This window comes from Thamnophis elegans, chromosome 16 (genome assembly GCF_009769535.1).
Source record: "Thamnophis elegans isolate rThaEle1 chromosome 16, rThaEle1.pri, whole genome shotgun sequence".
Lineage (NCBI taxonomy): Eukaryota > Metazoa > Chordata > Lepidosauria > Squamata > Colubridae > Thamnophis > Thamnophis elegans.
The window spans coordinates 8,343,124-8,353,054 of NC_045556.1; positions in this window are offsets into that span (position 1 = coordinate 8,343,124).

A 9,931-nucleotide genomic window follows, 5' to 3' on the forward strand; every position below is an offset into this window, starting at 1 on the left:
GTTGGACTAGAAGACCTCGAAGGTCCCTTCCAACTCTATTATTCTGCTTAACCTGCTATTATTTTTTGTCCTTACATAGCAACTTGATTAAAAGTAAGCAGGGCACCATTTCTTTACGTTTATATTGTATCAGAATTCGGTTGTTGCAACAGCCATAGGAATGTAGCTGGGGGAAAAATGGCCGCCATAAATAATAAGGAAAAATACATAATAATGCCTCAAGAAATGCCTTATTCTTTTAAATGAAAGAAATTGTTATTTCCATAAAAATAAATTAGAATCAGATAAGCATTGCCGCTCGAAGTTCTATTTCTGAATGCCTTTGTGTGTGAGATTTAAAATGGAACTGAAGTTTTCTCCCTAATTATATCCATTTGTTTTTAAAGTTCAGTGATTTGAACCTTAAAGAATGTAATTGTTGATCTGTAATCTGTAGCCTGAAAGGGAAACAAGCTTTACTGATGAGATCCAGATAAAGTTAATCAGCTAATTCAAACAGACCAGGTTAAGGCAGGCAAGATTTTGTAGAGCAGAGGCCAGCTCAGTCCACCAAGTTCTGGCATGTTATATAATTTAGAAAGATCAGGGTTAGTTCTGGCGATGAAACACTATTTCCTTCTACCAAGATTTTTTTTCCTGTCCCCATCAACATTCAACTACAATTCTTCATCTAATGAGCTTTCCAAATGGTCGCTGATAAAATAATAGAATTGATACAGGATGCGATTAGCAAAGCTTATTTGAAATTAGCTCTTACTCAAGGACTATTCTAAAATTTGATGGAACTGAACTAAAGTGTGTGATCAAATGAACTAAGAACTAAGGATTATTTAGAGAGAGGGATGTGGTGGCTCAGTGACTAAGACACTGAGCTTGTCGATCAGAAAGATTGGCAGCTCGGCAGTTCAAATCCCAAGCGCAGCGTAATGGAGTGAGCTCCCGTGACTTGTCCCAGCTTCTGCCAATCCAGTAGTTTGAAACCATGTAAAAATGCAAGTAGAAAAATAGGAACCTCTTTGGTGGGACGTTAACAGTGTTCTTTGCACCTTTGGTGTTTAGTCATGCCAGCCACATGACCACGAAGACGTCTTCGGACAACGCTGGCTCTTCGGCTTTGAAGCGGAGATGAGCACCGCTCCCTAGAGTCAGGAACAACTAGCACATATGTGCAAGGGGAACCTTAACCTTACTAATTTAGAGAGGTCAAGGTTCGTTGCTTTGCACCTGGCTTAACCTTTAACACGTTCAGGCAGGCAAAATATCAGGACCTTGGAGAGTGCTAACAAAGCTGGACATAAAGGATGAGGACTTCTAAGCAAGCCCAAGTGGTCTTCTCTTTCCTTTTTGCCCATTCCTGCAGAGTTGTAGACAATACAATACAATAGCAGAGTTGGAAGGGAATTTGGAGGTCTTCTAGTCCAACCCCCTGCCTAGGAAAGAAACCCTATACCGTTTCAGACAAATGGTTATCCAACATCTTCTTAAAGGCTTCCAATGTTGGGGCATTCACAACTTCTGGAGGCAACTTCTGTTCCACTGATTAATTGTTCTCACTGTCAGGAAATTTCTCCTCAGTTCTAAGTTGCGTCTCTCCTTGATTAGTTTCCATCCATTGCTTCTTGTCCTACCCTCAGCTGCTTTGGAGAATAGCTTGACTCCCTCTTCTTTGGGACAGCCCCTGAGATATTGGAAGACTGCTATCATGTGTCCCCTAGTCCTTCTTTTCATCAGACTAGACCTACCCAGTTCCTGCAACCATTCTTCATATGTTTTAGTCTCCAGTCCCCTAATCACCTTTGTTGCTCTTCTCTGCACCCTTTCTAGAGTCTCAACATCTTTTATACATCGTGGCGACCAAAACTGGATGCAGTATTCCAAGTGTGGCCTTACCAAGGCCTTATAAAGTGGTATTAACCCTTCACGTGACTTAATAGTTAACTTTTCAACTATTCACGTTATCTTTTGTTATTCAAAATCATTTCCCCATTCAAAGTCAAGCTTTTCTCAATCAACCTGTTCTACTAAAGGTCAGAAGCCATGTCAGAAGATGCTTTACCAACTGTCGTATCAGAACATCAGGTCTTCTGTCTGCAGGTATAGTCGAAGTTTGTTTTAAGAAGAAGACCCAGCTTTGTAGGTGAGATGCCCAGGTGAGTCTGGTAGCAACTTTTCCAACTAACAAATTTTATGGAAAGACACAAGCCTTCCTAGGGTGCCACTCCCTTCATCTGATGCACCTTGTTTTTGGTATTATATTTCTGTTATCATAAACTAACTCCTCCAACAGAAACCATATTGTGTTTGCCAATAGGTAGGTGAGAAAGAAAGCAGGATATTTACTAGGAAATTACCAAACATGATGTTGCTATTGGATGATTAACCAGAGCTGTCTGCGGGGAAAAAATCTTCCTGAACTTTGAAACTATAGATTGAAATTTTCTTCTGTTTGCTCAGTCTTGTTCAAACACTCATGATGCAGCAAATGTATATATAGTGTCTTCACTATTTATTGTTGCCATGCAATTTTAATGTCAAACTAAGCAACAAACTTAATCAAGGGGACTATCATGCTAGCTGTGTTTATTCTCACAACGAGACCCATGGATGAAAGTGAGGTCAATACCAGGCCCCTCACCCTTTAAGAGGCTCCCTCTGAACTGCAACCCACCACTGACAAATAATTTTAGTGCTGGAAGGTCTTTTCCAAAGCCCCATCCTCACCCCATCAAATATGGAGCTTGCGTTAATGGTGGCCTTCAAACATGTGACATTTGGAAAGACCCAACTTGCAAAGAGGTCTGCTATTATTGTCAAAAGGGGCACCATGGCTCAGTGGTTAAAAATGTTGGGTTTGTCAACTGGAAAGCTGACAGTCCAGGTTTGAGACCCGAGTGCTGCGTGATAGGGTGAGCTCCCGTTCAGTTTGAAAGCATGCAAACACGAGTAGATAAATAGGTACCATTTCAGTGGGAAGGTAACGGGGGTCTATGAACCTTGGTGTATAGGAGGGGATCAACAACCTGCGGCTCCGGAGCCGCATGTGGCTCTTTCATCCCTCTGCTGCGGCTCCCTGTCGCCGGTCAGCTCCACAATTGATAGGGCTTTCGGTTAGGACAGGTAGAGGAAAAGGACGCTGCGCTAGGAGGAGGCTCTGTGGTGGGGGGAACCGGATTTCCAGTTGGCTCCAGAATTGAACGGGGAGGAGGGGGCTTCTGGTTAGAACCTTTGTGGCTCTTTTGAGTGAGAGAGAGAGAGAGAGAGAGAGAGAAAGAAAGAAAGAAAGAAAGAAAGAAAGAAAGAAAGAAAGAAAGAAAGAAAGAAAGAAAGAAAGAAAACACATGACCGGCAAGCCACTCCCACCAGGTCACATGGCCGGCAAGTCACTCCCACAAAGGAGGCCACACCCACAGAGTAGGTTCAAAATTTTTTTGAAACCCACCACTGCCTAGAGCAGTGGTCTCCAACCTTGGCAATTTTAAGACCTGTGGACTTCAACTCCCAGAGTTCCTCAGCCAGGGAAAGATTCCTAGATAAACAGCCCGTCCTCTTTATCTGCTCCTTGTTCTCCAATAATTGAATTGGCCACAAAGAAGAAGGTCCTACGCAGGGCTGTTTGTGCCTTTTCTTTTGTCATAATGTCAGAGGTCCTTGTGGACTGGAAACATCCAGTTTCAGGCTGAAACTGCCTTTGGTTTAGCTCTAGGTTGCTTTGCATTGCAAATTCTCCTGCCTCTTAAAAGTTTCTGTTTCGCTGGAGGCAATAACAGGGGTTAAAATAGAATGGAAACCTGAAGGTTTTTTTTATTAGGAATAATGTCTGTGAAATACAAAAAAAAAGAAATCCAGTCTTTAACACTACATATAATTACAGCGGCAAGGATTGCCTTTGCCCAGAAATGGAAAAACAAATTAATCCCAAGCGAAGATGAAATAATAAGGAAGGTTCTGGATTGTGCTGAAATGGACAAACTAACTAAAGAAATCCAAGGAAAAGAAGAATCAGAATTCTACCAGATATGGGATAAATGGAGGTATAGGTGGATGGAGGAAAGGAACAAGAATCAATGAAGGAATATAACAAAACTCAAAAAAATAATAATAGTTATGAGTAAAATAAGAGGGTTAAGAATGGTGAAATCCAAATGAAATACAACAGAAGGGGAAATAATATAAGGTGAGCGGTATCGATTGATAATTGCTATTAAGAAGAACAGGAAGCTCCTGTTCGTATTGTATTGTGTAAATGTGGTGTACGTCTAAGTTTTGTGTGTGTGTATTTTACATGTTTGTTAATAAAATTTTTTTTTTAAATAAAAGTTTCTGTTGGAAGAAATGTCCTTCTGGGTTCGGCTCCAAGTGGGGAAAAGACACTGGAGACATGGAGACTGCTTGGAAAGAGGGTTTATGGGTGGACAGGACCACATGGCTTGAGCCCTGAACAGAAAAGGTGATCACATGCTTCATTGTTGGTGGAGAAGAAGAGAAGGGCTGAGGGAGGGGCTTGCTAGGCTTTTTACAAACTGTTCTGCCCCACCTCTCTGTTTCCTGTTCCTGTGTAAGAAATGTATTCTGATTGGTTGTCAGACTCCCATGGGGCCATGCAGGGGCAACTCTCTAGGCTGCGTTTTGAATCCAGATTTGGTGGAGTTCTCAGATGCCATGTGGTCAGTTGGGTAAAGTTCCTTAATCCCATCTCCCTGGAGTTGAAGTGGAGAAGCCTTTACTATGTAAAGTGGACTAGCTTGGCCTTCTTAATGGCCCATTGACAAAGTGGGGATGGGCAGGAAGCTACAGGCAGCTATTCTGTCTTTTAAAACATGTTTCTTTCTTTTCACATCCAGAGAAATATTCTGCCTTTTCAATATTTCCTAGGATATTTCATTTTTCTGGGAGAGGGCTGGGTGATAACTTCCTACACTGTTTTGTTTAATTAGATGGGTTCATAAAGCCACAAAGGGGAAAGGTGGGGAAAGTTCATTCTTACGCCCTCAAAGCTCTTCTTCGCATCTCCTGTTCTCACCCATCAGCTCAGGCACAGAAGTCGCTTTATCTTTGTATCTTGCCTTGTAATTTTAGCTGAGCACCCAAGATCCACTTTAAAAATCTGTTAAAGAGTTTCATTTGCAAACTTTAAAGCCCATTACTTCTCTTTCTGATGCCCCTTTTATTTGTGTGGAAGCTGGGAAAGGCTTCCAATTCCAGCTGTCAGACCCAAATTGAATTTCAAGATGTCTGGAAGAAGAGAGAGTTGGGGCTTTGAAGCTGCCCATTATAAGGACAGTACAATAGGCATAGATCTTGTCCACTTACAAGATTTCCAAATAGCATAACTTGAAACAAAGGAACCCGCTCATTTGAAATCCATCCTCAACCATGAGTGAATTTGGGCCTGTCTTTTCCTGTTCTGACCCGAGTCCTCGTCCCGATAAACCACTTTTATTTAATTGACAGTGAATTCCTCTCCAGCAAAGTCGTTCCTCTCCCACAGACTTTCAAGATGGTTAACCATTACCGACCTTTATCAGGCTTGGAGAGTGGCCAGGCTGATACCTTTCAGATGCCGCAATATTTGGCAAGAATGCAGGAAAGAACTAATTGTCTCCTGCAAACTCCCCTCCCCTTTCGCTCCTCTTACTCCCAAGTTAACCCCTGTTCTTTAGCTGTTCCCTTCGTCTGGCCACACTGCGCATGAGCCAACTGGGAACAGGCTCCAGCTGTTCGTCTGCCTCACTGATGTCTGACTCCGAAGGCAGCTGATAAGAGCCGAGGTGGCGCAGTGGTTAAAATGCAGCACTGCAGGCTACTTCAGCTGACTGCAGTTCAGCAGTTCGGCTGTTCAAATCTCACCGGCTCAGGGTTGACTCAGCCTTCCATCCTTCCGAGGTGGGTAAAATGAGGACCCGGATTGTTGTTGGGGCAATATGCTGACTCTGTAAACCGCTTAGAGAGGGCTGAAAGCCCTATGAAGCGGTATATAAGTCTAACTGCTATTGCTATTGCTATAACTCGCATACGGCCCTGGTCCCCTCTCTGCCTCCGACACAGAGCCCTCCTCAGAGCCTTCCCCAACTCCAGGACCTTGGCCCATGTTCCTCCCCAACCTCCTCACTGTCCGAATCTGCTCCCAGCTCTGCTGGCCACTGGCAGGTCACAACATTTCCTGTCAATATAGGATGGGACAGAGAGGCTTTCAAAATTCTGTTACTCTAACAATAATTCCTGTAGTGTCTATTTCTTGACCTGTCTACCTTAAATAGCAATAGCAATAGCAATAGCAGTTAGACTTATATACCGCTTCATAGGGCTTTCAGCCCTCTCTAAGCAGTTTACAGAGTCAGCATATTGCCCCCAACAACAATCCGGGTCCTCATTTTACCCACCTCAGAAGGATGGAAGGCTGAGTCAACCTTGAGCCGGTGAGATTTGAACCGCCGAACTGCAGTCAGCTGAAGTAGCCTGCAGTGCTGCATTTAACCACTGCGCCACCTCGGCTCCTTAACATACATTAATCTTGAAAGTGACTCCAAGTGTCTCTCTTCCATCTTTAACAGAATAACAGCATTGGGAGGGACTTTGGGGGTCTCCTAGTCCAACCCCTTGCTCAAGCAGGAGACCCTATACCATTTCAGACCAATGGCTGTCCCATCTCTTCTTGAAAGCCTCCAGTGATGGAGCACCCACCCTTGTCTGTAGCAAGATGTTCCAGTGATTAATTGTTCTAACTGTCGGGAAATTTCTCCTTGGTTCTAAGTTGGTTCTTTCCGTGATTTGTTTCCATCCATCGCTTCTTCACATGCCTCAGCAAATAGGTTCTTGGAAGTCTCTCCAAATTTTCTCTCTGTTCCATCTTGCATGAAACAACATCTAGACCAGTGTTTCTCAACCTTGTCAACTTGAAGATGTCTGGACTTCAAGTCCCAGAATTCCCCAGCCAGCAAATGCTGGCTGGGGAATTCTGGGAATTGAAGTCCAGACATCTTCAAGTTGACAGGGTTGAGAAACACTGATCTAGACCTCAGTCAAGTCAAGATTGAGGGACAGGACACAGAATAATGGCCTTAAGTTACAGGAAGGCAGACTTCAATGGAAAGTTAATGAAAAGCATCTCCAGGGCAGCAACAATGGAGCTAACCTCAAAGGGAACTCATGGGTTGGCTCCCTTTGGTTGGGGGCCTTCAATGAAGGACTGGATACCCATCTGTTGGGGAAACTGAATTCCACACGATTGAACTCAATGACTTTTGAGGTTCTCCCCAAGTCTATGATTCTCTCAACATAACCTGAACATCTAGAGGGGACCAGGTGGGAAAATATACAAGACTTGCATTTGCACCCCAATGCATATATTTACCATGTATTTTTCCAGGAAACATAGATACAGCGGGTTGGAAAATTCACCACCCTCCTAACCATTCCGATGAGCTACGAATCCATTGGCGTTGTCCATTTCTCTGCCTGAGTTCATGGGGACCTGTTCTGTCCTCCCTTCTCCGCTCGTTAACAAACGGCAGGCAAACAACTTAAAAGGAACTCTCTTATCAGTTCTTGGCTCAGACTGGCTGCGAGTCCAAAAATAACATAAATACAGTCTCCGACGAGATAACAGAATACTAAACAAAAACTCTTACAACGCAATGCACTTCTCCAAGTGTATCCTCGAATCAGGGTTACAGAAAACAAAGCACTTCTCCAAGTGTATCTTACATAAACCACGACTGATGATCAATCAATGTTGAACGAACCAAGGAACGTTGACTCCTGCAACCAGGGCGTGGCACCATCCGTCCTTTTATCCCCAGAATATGCCCCTAACGAGCCCCAGCTGCAGAATTAATCTTGCATCCCGAAAAGACTCACAGAAGACTGCTGCTGAGTCGTGGCACGACAAAACCGCGCTCGACTAAGCCGCGCCCGATTAAACCGCGTCGCTGACGTCATCAACAGGGCGACAACAGCGAGCGCGGAGAAAGAAGGGCGCTTTAAATAGCGCTTTGAAAGCAAGCCGATTCAACTTAAGGTAAGGGTTAGGTTTAGGGTTAGGTTTAGGGTTAGGTTTAGGGTTAGGTTAAGGGTTAGGATTAGGTTTAGGTTTAGGGTTAGGTTAAGGGTTAGGTTTAGGATTAGGTTTAGGATTAGGTTTAGGGGGGTTAGGTTTAGGTTTAGGGGTTAATTTTAGGTTTAGCGTTTACAGCGTGCTTCTGCGCTGTTGTCACCCTGTTGATGATGTCAGCTACGCGGTTTCGTCGAGCGCGGTTTTGTGGTGGAACCCTGCTGAGTCATAACAGGGACCTAACCCTAATCCTAAGTGGGTTTTCCACCCTATGGGATTTTCCCACGTATTTTACCAGGAAAGGTAGATACGACGGGTTGGAAAAATGCGCACCCTCCTCCACTGGTGATGTTTTATCCATGCACGTAAAGGGTGGAACCATCTTTTTTCAACGAAACGGAAAACAGTCTTATGTTGTTGTTTTTTAAAAAAAAGGTTTTCTTGTACCTACAAAGACCATTGGAAATGTGGAGATATGTTCTCTTTGGTAGGTATGGGGTAGTTTTCCTTTTTTAAAAAATCTCTTGTTTGTGTGAATAACATAGATGAGTTAATCCTATTGGAATCTCATGCATTATTCGTGGTAATCCTCTTGAATAAAATCATGGTCCTGAAAATCAGCATTTTCCACCAAATTGCTGACCTTTGGCGTATTTAGAGAAAAGGCAGACTAGACTCATAAATCTGAAGAGACGGGGGGGGGGGGGGGAGGAACTCTTGTTTCAGGACGTTGTATCCCTGTTCAAACTGTGCCGCCACAATGAACTTACTAAACAGTTAGAGGACAGCAATTCTTTTTTTATTTTATTATTATTTTTTTATTTTTTTGTGCCCTCTGGGTCCTGGTATGCAGACGTGGGCCGGGAAAGATGGAGACGCAGGACACCATCTTGCCTAACAATTCTGAGACGAGGTCGAGAGGCACCGTTCGGTCCGATCGGATGCGGTTCGCCAGAGCGCTGATGCTGTGCTGGCGGTCCTGGGACAGGAAGACTAGGCACGATGTCGCGTCTATAGATGCTGCTAGGTCGAGCATCCTTTTGGTAGGAGACAAGTGGTTCTTGTCGTGGTTGACTCTGAATCCCTGATTCCCTGAAGGACCCCGAAGGACCCGGATCGTAACGTGGAGGTTCTCTGTGGGCCAGCGGTGAGACGATTCGATCAACAGGTTGGCCAGATAGCGTTGGACGAGAATAGGGATAGTCCTGAGGTGAGCCGAGAGCGTAGCTAGCATCTTTGTGAGGGCCCTGTACTGGAAATGCTGATTTGCGCGCCGTGTCCACAGAAATTGTTGGTGAGTCTGCAATATAGGGACGTGTAGGTATGTTTCCGTGAGATCTATTGACCTCAGGAAGTCGGCCACTCGGACGCTGAGAGGACAGCAATTCTTATTGTTGGCTTCAGCTTATGCCCCATATTCCATCCCCAGAAACGTCCATCTACAAATCAAAATACAAAGGAGATGCTATACCAGTGTTTCTCAACCTTGGCAACTTGAAGATGTCTGGACTTCAAGTCCCAGAATTCCCCAGCCAGCGAATGCTGGCTGGGGAATTCTGGGAGTTGAAGTCCAGACATCTTCAAGTTGCCAAGGTTGAGAACACTGTAGCTATACTGATTCTTGGCCAGGCACAAAAAAAATCAGGGCCATACATGTTACAGTTTACAGAAGATTTATTGCTCAAGCTATATTCGCAGGATTGTCTGGGACGCTACGCACCCTCTTCACGGTCTGTTTTCCTTGTTACCTTCTAGGAGGAGGCTTCGCAGTATCCGTAGCAGAAGATCTAGATCCAGATCTCAATCTCGATCAAGTTAGTTTTGTTCCATATAGCAACACACCCAGCGGTGAAATTCAGCAGGTTCTGACAGGTTCTGGAG